This window comes from Macrotis lagotis, chromosome 1, assembly GCF_037893015.1.
Source record: "Macrotis lagotis isolate mMagLag1 chromosome 1, bilby.v1.9.chrom.fasta, whole genome shotgun sequence".
NCBI classification, from domain to species: Eukaryota; Metazoa; Chordata; class Mammalia; order Peramelemorphia; family Peramelidae; genus Macrotis; species Macrotis lagotis.
The window spans coordinates 269,601,132-269,613,849 of NC_133658.1; the positions used below are offsets into that span (position 1 = coordinate 269,601,132).

The window sequence follows — 12,718 nt, forward strand, 5'->3', positions numbered from 1 at the left end:
AGTTTTCTTCTTTCATTTTTTTAACCAAATTGACCAGAGGTTTATCAATTTTCTTGTTTTTTTTTATAAAACCAGCTCTTGGTTTTATTTATTAATTCAATAGGTTTCTTGCTTTTGATTTTATTAATTTCTCCTTTAATTTTTAGAATTTCTAATTTGGTATTTAATTGCGGGTTTTTAATTTGTTCTTTCTCTATTTTTTTCTACATATTTAGTTCATTGATTTCTTCTTTTTCTAATTTATTCATGTAAGCATTTAAAGATATAATATATCCCCTGACAGCCACCTTGAGTGAATCCCATAGGTTTTGGTATGTTGTTTCATTATTGTCATTATCTAGGATGAAATAATCAATTCTTTCCATAATTTGTTTCTTGATCTAATCATTCTTTAAAAATGAGGTTATTTAGTTTCCAATTAGTTCTGGGTCTATATCTCCCTGTCCCAGTATTGCATAGGATTTTTATTGCATTATGATCTGAGAAAGATGTATTCACTAGTTCTGCCTTTCTGTAATTGATCATTAGGTTTTTATGTCCTAGTACATGATCAATTTTTGTGTAAGTACCATGTACTACAGAAAAAAAAGTATATTCCTTTCTATCCCCATTCAATTTCCTCCATAGGTCTATCCTGCCTAAGTTTTCTAATAATCTATTTACCACCTTAACTTCCTTCTTGTTTATTTTATGATTCAATTTATCTAAATCTGACAATGGGAGGTTGAGGTCTCCCACTAGTAGAGTTTTGCTGTCTATGTCTTCTGTAGCTCTTTCAACTTCTCCTCTAAGAATTTGGATGCTGCCCCATTGGGTACATACATATTCAGTATTGAAATCACTTTATTGTCTGTGGTACCTTTTAGGAGGATATAGTTTCCTTCCTTATCTCTTTTAATGCTATCTTTTTATAGCTCTTTGTCTGAGATAAGGATTGCTACACCTGCTTTTTTTCACTTCAGCTGAAGCAAATTTATTTTGCTCCAACCTTTTACCTTTACTCTATATGTATCTCTCTGCTTCTGATGAGTTTCTTGTAAGCAGCATATTGTAGGATTCTGAATTTTAATCAATCCTGATATTTATTCACTTACATTTTAAGGGAGAGTTCATCCCATTCACATTCAAAGTTTTAATTACTAACTCTTTATTGTCCTCTATGCTATCTTCCTTCTGTTTGTATTTTTCCCCTTTTTTCCCTTTATCCATATTCCCCAGTGTTTTGTTTTTGAATACCACCACCTTCAGTGTGTTTGCCCTCTTATATCAACCCCCCTTTCTTTCCCTTTTCCCCTTCTTCCCTTCATTCTGTTAGTTCCCCTTTTTCCTTCTCATCCCCATTCCCCCCTCCTCTTTTCCCCTTTTAATGCTTGAAAGGTAATGTAAGTTTCTTTACTTAACTGAGTGTGTTAACTTTAAGCCAAGTCTGATGACATGAAGATTCAGGTGGTTCTCATCTCCTCCCTTCTTCCCCTCAATTATAATAGGTCTTTTGTACCTCTTGATGTAATGATATTTACCCCATTCAGTCTCTTCCTTCCTCCCATCTCCTTACTGTCCCCCTTTTTAAGGAGGTATTGTTTTTAAATCATTCTGAATCACAGAAAAGTTATGAGTGTCTATCACTTCTGGCTACGTATAGTCTCTCTAATAGAGTTATAATTCTCAAGAGTTGTGAGACTGTTTCTCCCAAGTGGGTATATAACCAGTTTCATCTCATTGAATAGCAATTCTTTTATTTACCCTTTTTTTAACCTTTTCATGTGTCTCTTGAGCCTCCTGCTTGGTGTCCAAATTTTCTATTTAACTCTGGTCTTTTCATCATTAAATTTTGGAAGTCTCGCATTTCATTAAATGTCCATCTTTTCCCCTGGACGAGAAGGTTCAGCTTTTGCCACGTAGTGGATTCTTGACTGCATTCCAAGCTCCCTTGCTCTTTGGAATATCTCATTCCAGGCCCTTCAATCCCTCAATGTTGCTGTGGCCAGGTCCTGTGTAATCCTAACTGTAACTCCTTGGTATTTAAATTTCTTCTTTCTGGCTGCTTGTAGGATTTTTTCTTTTATCTGATAGTTCTGGAATTTGGCTACAACATTCCTTGGTGTTTTCATTTTAGGATCTCTTTCCAGAAGGGATTGATGTATTCTTTCAATAACTATTTTGCCCTCTGATTTCATGATATCAAGGCAATTTTCCATTACTAAATCTTATAATATTAAGTCCAGGCTTTTTTTCTCTGCAATATTTTCAGGAAGGCCTATAATTCTCAGGTTCTCCCTTCTTGATCTGTTCTCGAGGTCAGTGATTTTGCTGATGAGGTATTTTATATTTTCTTCTATTTTTTGATCTTTTGGTTTTGTTTAACATAATCTTGCTGTCTCATGAAATCATTAGTTTCCACTGAACCCATTTCTTCTTTTTAGAGAAGATTTTTCTTCATTTATTTTTTCAACTTCTTTTCCAGCCAGTCAATTCTATTTTTGAAGGTGTTTTCCATTTGCCAAGTGTAGTTTTGAGAGAATCATTTTCTTTTTGCAATTGCCCAGTTGAAGACCTGAGAAAATTATTCTCATTTTGTATTTATCCAATTGTATTTTCCAAGGGTTTGTTTTCTTGTTGCAAGATGATAATTTTGCAACATGTTAATTTTCTCTTGAGTTTCTTTTCCCAATTTTTCCATTTGATTTTTAAACTCCTTGATTTTTGCAAGGAAGTCTTTCTGGGCTGGAGACTAATTCATATTTTCCTCAGCAGTGCTAGATCTCTCTGGGTTAGAATCTGTTTTCTAAGTATTTCTCCATGGACACCCCCTTCTCTTTGGCCTTTCTTCATATTTCTAGGATCTTGTGTTGGGGGGGGTGGCTCTCAGAAGTTTGCTTTTGAAGATCCTAGAGGCTTTGTTCACTTGACTTAGTAGTTCCAAGGACTGACCAGTAGGGAGCATTGGTTGCTTTCTATGGAGCATTTGAGGCCCTCAGCAGCAGGGTCTGAGTTGACCTTGAATACTGGGCTGGGCCCTGGAGAAGGGAGTTAATCTCTTTCTGTTGAGTGAACTCTGTTGACCAAGGTGGGGGTGGGGTTGTTTGTTGTTCTGGGCAAAGGGCTCCACTGAAAATATTGAGCTCAGTTCCAACCAGCCCAGCTGGTTGTTCTCCAGGTGTGTTCTGAAACTCTGTGCTGGAACTCACCCTCCCATAGCTCCTCTCCCACCAGCCAAAGACTCCACAGCTAAAGTTGGATCTTGCACTGACCATTCATCAAAGTCTTTACTGCTGGGGCTGGCCCTCTGGCTTCCCCCAGCTGCTCTTCCCACACTGACACTCTGCTCTTGCCTCCCAGTTCACCCACAGTCCCCTGAGAGGCAGACCTTCTTGGTAGGTGTTCTCCTACATTCTCTTTCTGGGTTTTGTCATTTGAATTTCTGTTAAGAGGTGTATTTCATGTTGTTTCTGAGGGGGAAAAGGAGTACCTAACACAGTGCCTGTGTTCTCTCCACCTTGGCTGGAAGTGTATCATCTCTATTTTCTTAATTCCTACTTATTACCCCTTTAGTTACCATGTATTTCAATAAAAATGGACAAATCCCCCCCCAACTGCTATCTTCCTACTCTCTTTTATCTTCAAACTTTTTTTTCATATTGGAGCCAAAACCTGTTACTTTTCTATATCTACACCTGTTGAACTCCTTCCTTTTCTTCAAGATTTTGCTCAGATGTTCCTTCTTCCTTCCCTCATTCCCTCCAGCTAAAAATAACTTGTCTTTCCTTGAATTTCTCCTATTACTTTATCTAGATATCTTTTTTCAATTCCTATTTTGTATCTTGAATTATACTTGTTTCTAAATCCTTTTCTGCCCTTAGGTTGTGTATATCCCTCTATATTTATAATAGCAAGCAGAGACTTTATTTAATCTTTGTAACTCTAGCACCTAGCTACTAGCTACAGTATTTTGTAGGAAAATGTTTATTTTAAGAATAAGCATTATATAAATGTGAGTTAGTAATCTTGATAATCATAACAGCAATATTTATTAAAAACAGCTTAGCCATCTACTAGGAATACCAATGACTTTTAGTTTAAAGTAAATAAAAATCAGCTCCCCATGGTATTCTAGGTCCAACTCATTTCACCCTATCTGAGAAACTGCCTCAATCTCTTCCTTCTCCAACTCCTAAAAATGATAACAATAGTTCACATTTGTATAACATTGCATAGCTTATAATTGACAACTACTTTTATTTAATCATCTTATGGTTGATAAAGCTCAGTCGCAAGAGATTGATTTGTTCAAGGCCACATATCTAGGAAGATATAGAACCCAGGCCTTGAATTCAGGTCTTTTGACTAAAAGTGGCCAGTTTTTGGTTGGAGGTGAAGAAATGAAAGGTTTATGTGGTGTTTTTTTTCTTTCAAATTTTAGTGAATTAAATATGTGCTTATGAAAATAAAAAAGCAAAAGCAGAGACCCTGTAAAGGACTCTTAATAATCATCTATATTTCCTCCAACTCATTAGGATGGTTAGGAAGCTAATAATCTTTTTTGAAAGTCATCCCTATTCATTCAAATGTTTAGATGCTTTGATCCAGAGATCCCATTGCTACATACACATCCCAAATGAAGTTAAAGATGCAACAAAATTATTTGTAATAGCAAAGAACTAAAAACAAATTTAAATACCCAACAGTTGGGATTGGCTAAACAAATTTTTGGTACATGAATGCAATGAAATATTGAGTTACAAAATGAAGATTACAAGAAGGCAAAGGAACATTTAAATGAACTGGTACGAACAGAACCAGGGAAACAATATACATAATGACTCCAATAATGTAAAGGGAAAAAAACAACAAGTCAAAACGGAATGTTGTCTACTTATAATGGCCAAACTTGACCCTGAAAAGGGAGAATGAGAATCCCTTTCCCTTATTTACAGAGGTTAGAGGACTGGGAATGTGAATGTATCCATATATATATATATATATATATATATATATATATATATATATATATGTATGTATATAGTCAACCTTGACTAACATACTGGTTAATTCTGCTAAATGGGTTTCTTTTTTTTTTTTTCTATTTTTTCTTTGAAATATATCAACAAGCATTTATAAAATACTTATATGTGCCTCCTAGGCTGTGCCAAGAATAGGTAATACAAAGACAAAAATGAAATCATCCCTACTGTCAAAGAGCTACTAAAGGAAATGACTCTGAGAAGAGGGGAGGAGGGATACACTGGAAACTGAAGGTGTTACAAAAGCAAAATACGTCAATAAAATTTTACTTTTTTGGAGGCAATTGGGTTAAGTGACTTGCCCAGGGTCACACAGCTAGTAATTCTGAGATCAGATTTGAACTCAGGTCCTCCAGAGTAAGTACTCTATTGATCCATATAATTTCCTCTAAATTTTTAATTTTTAAAAAAGTCTGCAAAATGGCAAGAAGGTTAAGTTAATTTTCTGTTTCCTTTCTCTCTGGAGCAGAGACTGAGGTGCTAAAAGCTCTGAACAATGGGTGTGTACTAAGCATAATTCTCCACTTGCTTCTCATTTGGACCCTGCCATGATTGCTTTAAGGCAAATGCAGTTCATTTCTTTGGAGTATTCCAATGTCAGCTACTAACTGATAAACAGTTGGCAGAGAAATAGGCATCCATGGAAGGCTTTTCAATTAAGGCATTTTCCTAACATGTTCTCTCTCAAAACCATTCTCATTAATATTTCTGAATTATTTATTTAAAAAGTTCCCTGTATTTAGTCATCTAAAAAATCAGAAGGGGATAATTTAGTTGTCTCTTTTGCTTAACACACATGATACTCCCTTTCTTCATTTCCATTCCTAAAACAATTTGCCTTTTCCAGGGAGCCAAAAGACCTGCTTCTTCCATTAACTAGATATAACCTTGTAAGTCATTTGCCTTCTCTTGACCTTCTTTCTTTCCTGATCCTTTAAAGCTAACAGGTTGAACTAGATGATCATTAAGGTGCCCCCTAACACTGAGCCATGATCTCTTTACAGTTCTCTCTTCAGTCACTTTTTGCCTAAAATCACTGTCTACTCCCAGTACTAGTGACAGCATACTTGTGTATTGCTAAATTGTGCTGATAGATGCTCCTGGACAATGCTAGTTTCTTGAGAAGAATATTCTATTCAAAATCTCAGAAGCAAGAGGATTAGCATGTGTGGCCATGACTTAGGGGAACAAAAACCCACAATTTTATTCTCCTCTATTACCTTGAGTTGTTTAGATAGTGGAGGACTATTGGGAAAGGGGCCGCCTCCCAGAATCTGCAAGTTTGCTTTCCATAGAGGAGTCTAAGTCCTCAGTGTGGTGCAAAAGAGTGATATATGGGTTTCTGGATTGAAAGGTGAGACCCACCAAAACGTCAAGGAGTTGTCAAGTAATCCCTCAGGGAAGGAGTCCAAACTTTTAGGATAGTACCATAAAGTGAAAAGATTCACAATGAAATGAGTACTGAACTCAGAGACATAGGATTTGTAAATTATAGTTCTGTATTACAAGAAGATACCCCCCAATTTAGCTTTCTGTAGAGATTGTAGAACCACAAATGTTATACATTGAACCTTTTCAAACTTTTTCAATGTATTGATCAGTTGTGCTATTTTTTTCCTCTGGAAAAGATACTATTTATTGCATGGAATGATTCATGAGAGAATGGGGGAGGAGAAGATCCTTGGGATAATAATGGTTATCTGAAATAGAAATAGAAAATATACATTAAAAATTATTAAAATAAGAAATAGAAAATACATATAAAACTAATTTTTTTAAAGTGTAGTTTTGATATTTAATTACCTGTGGGAACTTAAGCAAATGACTTAATCTTTATGAACCTCAATTTCTTTCTTTATAAAATAAGGACATTGGATTTCTAGTTCTACATCTTTGCACTTAAGGACTAAGTAGAACATTAGTCACTTTCCTACTCCATGATTGTTTCTCTTCCAAAAGGGATTCCAAACCATAGGGTAGTGTTTTAGATTAGGAGGACTGATGGGAAAGGGAATTTACTAGAGTAAAAATTAATGAAATACCTATTGGGTTTACAATAAATCCTTTATGTGGGGGAGGGATGATTCAATTTTATGGGGTAGTTTTTTAACCCATTGTGCTTTGCTTTCTTGAATTAATTTATTGCTTTTATAAGATCTGTGGAGATTTAGAAGTAATTTATAAATAATGGACAATGGTACCAAACTCAAATATATATATGGGCACTAAACTATACCTAAGGATCTCTGTGAACAACTTACTGACTCAAACATCACAAATTACCATTATCTATGTTTTGTTATGTTTTTATTTATTTTTTAAAATACATTTTGAACCAAGTTCAGAGCTATATAACATGTAAGTACAGTGTGACATGATTTTTTGTAAAAAAAATTTTTAAGATGCTGGTTTCTTTCCATACAACTATTCTATAAAATCTTAAATATGTTACATATTGACAATATTACCATCCTTAACCCTTGTCATTTAATTTACATGTTCCTGATTTAAATCAACCTCTATAAACATTATCAAAAAGCAATCTCTTCAGTTGTGATTTTCTTTCAAAAAAAATTTCAATTCCTCTTTATTTTTAAAAGTTAATCTTTTTTCATACATGATCAACTCAGATTCACAGGATAGATCATAGGATAGAGCTGTATCTTGAGCCCATTGTGGGGGAAGTAGAGTGTGGGGGAGGGTTTTGTGCCCTTGGGTCTATTAATGTAGCCTCACTACTATACTATTATGGGATGTCAGTGAGAGGTATTGAGTAAGTACAGAGTCAGGGTCAGCTCATGGTGGAGAGGGTTGGAGGGAAGGGTTAACTTTCTTTTGGATTATAGGTGTCCTAGATCTTGGAGACTTCCGAAGTTGCTTAATATTTAGTTCACAGTTTCTGTTTTGGAGAGGACTGAGAGGCTGTGGGGATCAGAGAAAATGTCTAGTGCTCTATCCTGCTGCTTCTGTGAGATGGAAGTTCTCCCAATTACATTTTAGTTTAATTCCCTTGTACTCAAGAGTGTTTCAGACTATAGTGGTTTTTGTTACCTCCTATCTGAGGGTAAAGATCTCTAGAAGCCATTCTAGTTGAAGGTAAAAGCAGGCAAAGAGATAGTTTTTGAGCCACCCCTAAAGATACTTAAATATTTTCAGAGATGGGGAGCACATTACTTCCTTAAATATCCCATTTTATTTTGGGGATGGTTCTAATTGTTAGGTAATTTTTGCTCACCTGGGATCTAAGCAGATAGGTGGTGCAGTGGATAGATCACTGGACCTGGAGTCAACTAGACCTGAGTTAAAATCTCAGACTCTTACTTACTGTGTGACACTGGGCAACTATCTTGTCCAGTTTCCTTGGCCATAAAATAGAGTTCATAATAGCACCTACCTCCTAGGTAGTTATGAGGATCAAATGAAATATTTATCTGTAGGCACATAGCATAGTCCCTGACCCATAGTTGGTGCCATATAAATATTTGTTTAGTTTCTCTCTAAATTTGCTTCTTTGCAACTTCTACCATTGCTCTGCCCTTTGAACATTGGAAATCAAATTTCTCTTCCATAAGATAATGTTTCAAATAGTTTTTTTCTTTACAAAGATTTTATTTAGTTTGAGTTTTAAAATTTTGCCCCCATTCTTGCTTCCCTCCCCCCACCCCCCACAGAAGGCATTCTGTTTGTCTTTACATTGTTTCCATGGTTTAATGTTTAAAATACTTTTACGGTAGTTATTGTGCCCCCTTTAAGTTTTTTCCAGTCTAAAGATTTTTAATTTCCTGGAGTTTCCATTTATCCAGGGAATCCTAATTCAGAAAGTAGCAAAGGATACAAAAGTATGTCTAGTTCTGAGTTGACCCCTGATAAAATGTCAAATGAAGAAGTCTCCTAGACTTAATTTTAATTCCTATCATCCTACTTTCTCCCATGGCCTTGGCCTCAGAGAGATTTCTTAATCTCCTAGTTTATACCAGCTTTAAAATGTAAATAAGTGGTTTTGATGTCATTTTTCAAATCTGACTTCATGATCCCATTTAGGATGCTTTTGGCAAAGAGACTGGGGTGGTTTGCCATTTTCACCTTCAACTCATCAAATTGAAGCAAATAGAGTTAAATGACTTGCCGAGGAATACACAACTAGAATCTGAGACCAGATTTGAATTCAGGAAGATGAGTCTTCTGTCCTTCAGTCCTGGCACTCCATCCACTGTGCTACCTAACTGCATGGCACTCTTGGTGATGACTCAAATGATTTAAGCACTAATGTTGAAATTCAAACCAAAAAAGTGACTGATTACTATTTACTTAGATTTGATACCAACCCAGATATTTCCAAAGGAAGCTCTGCTGTTCCTTAATCAAATTGCAAGCTTGTATATCCCTAGATGACCCTAACCAATGTCACATCATTGAATTAAAAACAAATGGCCTCCCTCCCTTATCCTCAGAAAGGAAACAATGCTGGATCCATAAATACTCTGTGGAGTGATTATTCATGAGATTGATGGGGAAAGACTCTGTTTATAGGGGACTTACCTGAATCTCAAGGAATTATTCCTCCATCCTATCCTCTGACATGTAGGACTTGAAGGTTGGAGGTTATTTTCCTCAGTGCTGTTGCAAAAGCACACCAGATTTTCTCAGGGGAGATCTATCATTTATTAAGTTATCCATAATGGTTAAGACCAAAATCTTCTGGACGACTTCCCTTTTCTGTATATTTACTTGATTTCTCTCCTGTACTCACTTTCCAGGCTAATATAATGTTTCTAGAGAAGAGTTGCTGACCCAGAGAGGGCAAGGAAATTGCCCAAGGTCTTGTTCAGGTACAAACTGGACTAAATAGAGGCAACTAGATGGCTCAGTGAATACAGCACTGGCCCTGGCTTCAGGAGGACTTGAGTTCAAATTCGGTCTTAGACACTTGATGTTTAACTAGCTATGTGACCTTGGGCAAGTTGCTTAACCTTGTTGCCTCACACACAAAAAAGCATGAGAAATAAATTGGACTAAATAGTCCATGTGATCCTTTTCAACTCTGATGTTCTATGATCCCAGGAATTCTGAGGAGAATAATAACACTTGCAAATAGTATCTGATCCACTGAACTGCTTGAAGAGACCTTCTCTTCTATCTAGGACCTCACTCCTATGTTCTAGTCTTCTCATTTGCTATGCTACACTCAAACATCTTTTCTCAATAATCATTGTCAGAGACAATTCATTCTTCTCTCATTCTTCAAAGAAGGAAATTGAGGCATTAGCAAATGGAAGTAATTTGTTCAGTTTCACACAGTGGTAAATAATGGCACTGACATAAGAGTCAAGATTTTCTGAATCCCATACAATTTCCTTTCTTCTACAACACACTACTTTTCAAGTTAGTCTTTTGGAATTTTTTTCCACTCCATTTACCCCAAGTCTTCCAGGCAATTCATAGTCAACCATGTGCTCATAATCTCCTCTTGTCCTATCTCACCCCAGTCCTGCTTTCCTCTTGTTCCCTTAAATTTCAAAAATTATCTTTTTCTCCTGGCCCTGCAACCTCTGCTTTCTATTTAACCTCTGTGATCCTTAGTATATCATCTTTAAACTGAGGAGCTAAACCACAAGATCATAAATGCCTTATTCTGTTACACTGTTCTTAGTGCTTGGGAAGTTTCCAACCAATGCAGTCATGATTAATCTTAATGTCTGATATTCTTACAACCCACTCACTCCTCAACCCCTTGCAATTTGGCTTCTGATCCCATCACTTGACAGAAACTGTCAAGGTTGCCAAAGATCTCTTAATTTCCAAACCCATTGATTTTTTCCTAAGGCTTCATTGTTCTTGACTTCTGAAACCTTTAATATTGCTAGTCACTCCTTCCTGTTACTCTATCCTCCCTGAGTTCTCATGAAATTGTTCTTTTGTGGTTCTCCTCCTTAAGTGGATAATACATGTAGTTGGCATATCTGTTGCTTAGTAAATGCTTGAGTAATTGACTGACTGTTCTTTTCAATCTTCTTTGTGGGACCATCATCCAGGTCCCACTTTCTACATATGGTTGCTTTTCAGTGCTCTGACATTAGCCTTCACTCATCTGTGTTCCTAGCTCTTGGTGATTTCTCAAGTTCCCATGGATTCAATTAGAATCAATTCAGAAAACTCCCAATATCCATATCCAGTCCTCATCTCTCCCTTGAGCTTCAGTGTAGCATCTTCAACTGATGGATATTTTCACCTAGATTTCCCATAGGCATTTCAAAATCAACATATCCAAAACAGAATGAATTATTCTCTCTCCCTCTCCCTTTCTCCCTCCCCCTTTCTCCCTCCCTCCCAGTCCCCTCCCTCTCCCTCTTTCCCTCCCCATCCCTATTCCCCTCACTCTTTCAGATCCACATGCACAAATTGCATCCTTTTTCTTTACTTATTTCCTTTTAGATTGCCACTATCCTTTCCATTAGGATCTCAGCTTCACTGCCTAATTAATATTCCTGCATTCTTCAATTTTTCTCATTCTCATATCTCATTATTTGTCAAGAATTGTCAGTTTTACCTCTATACCATCTCTTAAGTTTTCCCTTCATTTTTTTCATAGAACCATCATCCTTATGATCTTACTGCTTCTCAACTAGACTATACAATAGCCTCCCAATGAAACCAGACTGAGAAGCAGCTTGGTGGTGAAGTGGATAGAGTACTGGCCTTGGAATCAGGAGGACAAAAGTTTCAATCCAACCTCAGACACTTGACTCTTACTAATTGTGTGACCCTGGGCAAGTCACTTAACATTTATTGCCTCACATCCAGGACCATTTCCAGTCGTCCTGATTCATATCTGACTACTGGACCCAGATGACTCTGGAGGAGAAAGTGAGGCTGGTAACTTAATACAGCATCCTATCACTCAAATCCAGTTCATGTGCTTGTATGGCATCACCTACCTGATGTTGTGCTCTTCTTTGAAAATGAAAGACAAAGATAATGAAACCAGGCTACATTTTTTTTTGGCTATTTCTGATTCTCTGGTCTTTGTCATCAAGGCATTCTATAATTATCTACCCCTTCCCTTTAAGCACTCTTTTATCTGGACCCTTTAGAATGTAAGCTCCTTGAAGATAAGAACTCCTTTTCTTTTTCCCTGCATGTCTAAAGATATATAGCACAAGTCCTGGCAAATAGATCTTAGCACAATGGATGTATTGTTGACAGATAGATCACATAGTCTCCTTGCCTCAAATATTTTTCCCTTTCCAATCAGTCTTCTACAAAGTTATCAAACTGATATTCCTAAATCACAAATCTAACAATTCCATCCTCTTGCTCAAAAACTCCAATGGTGCTTTTTTTGCTTCTAGGATCAAACAGAAACTCCTCTATTTGGCATTTAAAGACATCCACAGTCTGGATCCAACTTATCTTTCAAAAGTGATTTTGCATTTCTCTCCCTCACATACTCTATGTTTCTGATCATTCAAACCTACTTGATGTTATTAGTATATAACATTCCAACTTTTGTACCTAGACTTTAGTACAGGCTGATTCTTATACCTTAAATATTTTCTTTCTTCATCTCTGCCTCTTGGAATTCCTAGTTCCCATCAAGACTTTGATCAAGTACCACCTTTTAAGTAAGCTCACTCCGTCCAATAACTTTGTGTTTAATTTGTATTTTTTATTCAATCATCTGTACACAAGCCCCTCAC

At 36.4% G+C, this 12,718-nt stretch overlaps 1 long non-coding RNA gene across 3 annotated transcripts in view; it reads left to right on the forward strand.

Moving 5' to 3' along the window:
- The first annotated feature begins 3,246 nt into the window (after positions 1–3,246).
- Positions 3,247–12,718, forward strand: part of LOC141504968 (uncharacterized) — a 93,674-nt gene continuing 84,202 nt past the window's right edge. For all 3 annotated transcript variants that reach the window (XR_012473517.1, XR_012473515.1, XR_012473516.1), the window contains exon 1: positions 3,247–3,374. This is a non-coding gene — a long non-coding RNA (uncharacterized LOC141504968). The remainder of the gene's footprint in view (positions 3,375–12,718) is intronic.